Raw genomic sequence first — 2,192 nt, forward strand, 5'->3', positions numbered from 1 at the left:
ACCTCCGAACGAAACTTTGTTATTGCACTGGACCCTTGACTTACTTGGACATTTAGCTAAATCGCAAATAATGTCAGTTGTATCGAATCTAATGTAAGAAATACGATATTTTAGTTACACACGAGGACGTGTGATAGTCAGGATGGCCGTGTCGGAGATGAAAGAACACCGGAGCCTTTGGAATTTTGGATAACCCCGCAACATTGTAACCTAGAGTCTACTATAGCTGTAATTGAACAATTGTAGTTATTCAACCCGATTGTAATTATTCGAGAATTGTGATAATGAGCTTGGGCTCGAGGCGACAGTCAGTCGCCGAACGTAGCCGCGGTCACGGGATGAACGCTTTGCCTGACAGAGGTATGAAGTAATTCTATAGCTCTCCTTAAAAGAAATATTTGTGGCGACACGTGACAGTAAACATTCCAACGGTTTCTGTCCCGTGGCTCGCCACGTGCAGACCCTATTCTTCGAGTAAGATGATTGCCAGATGTCGATGCGTCTCCGCAGTACATGTTCGGCTAGCCCGAGGGCCCGTCATAAATCTTAAGGTTTAGTTAACTAAAGTCCTTCTAACAGACAAACAGTTTTTGGCCCAACTACGGGAAGATAGGGGAGACATATTTTTCAACGAGCGGCGTCTCCCACTAGCAACTTTCCCTCGAGGGCGGCTAGCATCCTTTTCTAACCACCGATATGGAGATTAACCAATTAGCAGCATCACTTTCTGAACGAAGGCTTTTCTCGACGAATCCGATGATCTCGTATCCTTAGACACACCCCGTTATAGTTTTCCTGTGTGGCATCATCGGGACGGAAAAGGCATTCTCGCTCGCGATCTCATCGATCCAAGAGTAACGCCTTCGCGATCAGTGATTATTCTCAGACTTAGACTTTGTGAGTACGTTCTGTTGTCATCCCGTTGACCGCGGATTCGTTATTGAACCTAGGATCATTGTCATTAGTATCTCGAGCGCCTAACTACCGCGGTTACCTGTCCGGTTCTATAATAATCGTATGTGCACTAGTCAATGTCTTCTCTATTGCATAACGACAACGTGTAACCCAAACGAAGATTCGTTTCACGCCCCTAACCCTAATTCTAATGTAAACCCGACATATATATAATAATTCTATATTGAAAAAAATATGAAATTAACATGATATATACATTACTACGTAAGTTATATATAAAATATGTATATTATACCCTTGCCTACTGACTGATATGAATTTCTTTCGGTCTCGAATGCGTTAAAAGAGAGCGCAAAGAAGGCGAAATTACTTATTGTAATTAGTAAATCGACCTGAGAGGCAGACAGATACAAGAAAGAAGGAATATTATATTAGCGGCATTATCATGTTTTTGCTCTCTTTAAGTCTTTCATCGAGACAGACAATCTACAGGTATTAATCGACCAATTTCTCCAAGCTGATAACTTCGAATTGATGTTTATATATAAGAAGTGTTATGTGTTAATCTGTCTAAATGTTTAAAAGGTGTTATAAATTAAATGTTGTTAAACGATACGTAATTGCCTTTTGATCGTAAATTTTACTATCAAGGGGTCTTTTATGTATGCGTAATCATTGTGAATTATAACAATTTATGTGATCGATATTAAAGGTGTTTAAAAGCATGTAGTTTTTTTCTATATTACTATTCTCCTATATTATTATCCTATATTATTATAGCATTCCTATATTATTATAATATCCAATTACATGTTGATACACAAGATATACAGATTATTATTTATAACGTTTTGGTTTTCTTAATTGAGTCATTCATTTAGTACAAATGATAAGAAATTAGTAATAATTCACAAAAAAAGGATATCGTAGTAGAAATATTATAAAAAAACATTTTCTGTTTTAGTGTAGAGTTACTCCTTCTTACAGACAGTGTCGTACAAATCTGTACGTCTCTGAGAAAATGTAGGTATCTGAGCCCTTACTTCCTCAACAACTTTTAGATCTGATAGAAAAAAGAAACATACGAAGTAATAAGTAATGCTTACTAATAAATTCAACAAATACAGAGGAAGATGGCTAAATCGATAAATTAACGAGACTAAAAATTAATTACATCATGGATCTCTCGCTTTTAATTTTAAGCTGTAAATTACCGATATCGGTGACTGCCATATTCTCTTGAGTTTCCAAATCGTAAAGAATCTTTCCCCAGGGAT

Source organism: Bombus huntii, unplaced genomic scaffold, assembly GCF_024542735.1.
Source record: "Bombus huntii isolate Logan2020A unplaced genomic scaffold, iyBomHunt1.1 ctg00000191.1, whole genome shotgun sequence".
Classification (NCBI taxonomy): Eukaryota; Metazoa; Arthropoda; class Insecta; order Hymenoptera; family Apidae; genus Bombus; species Bombus huntii.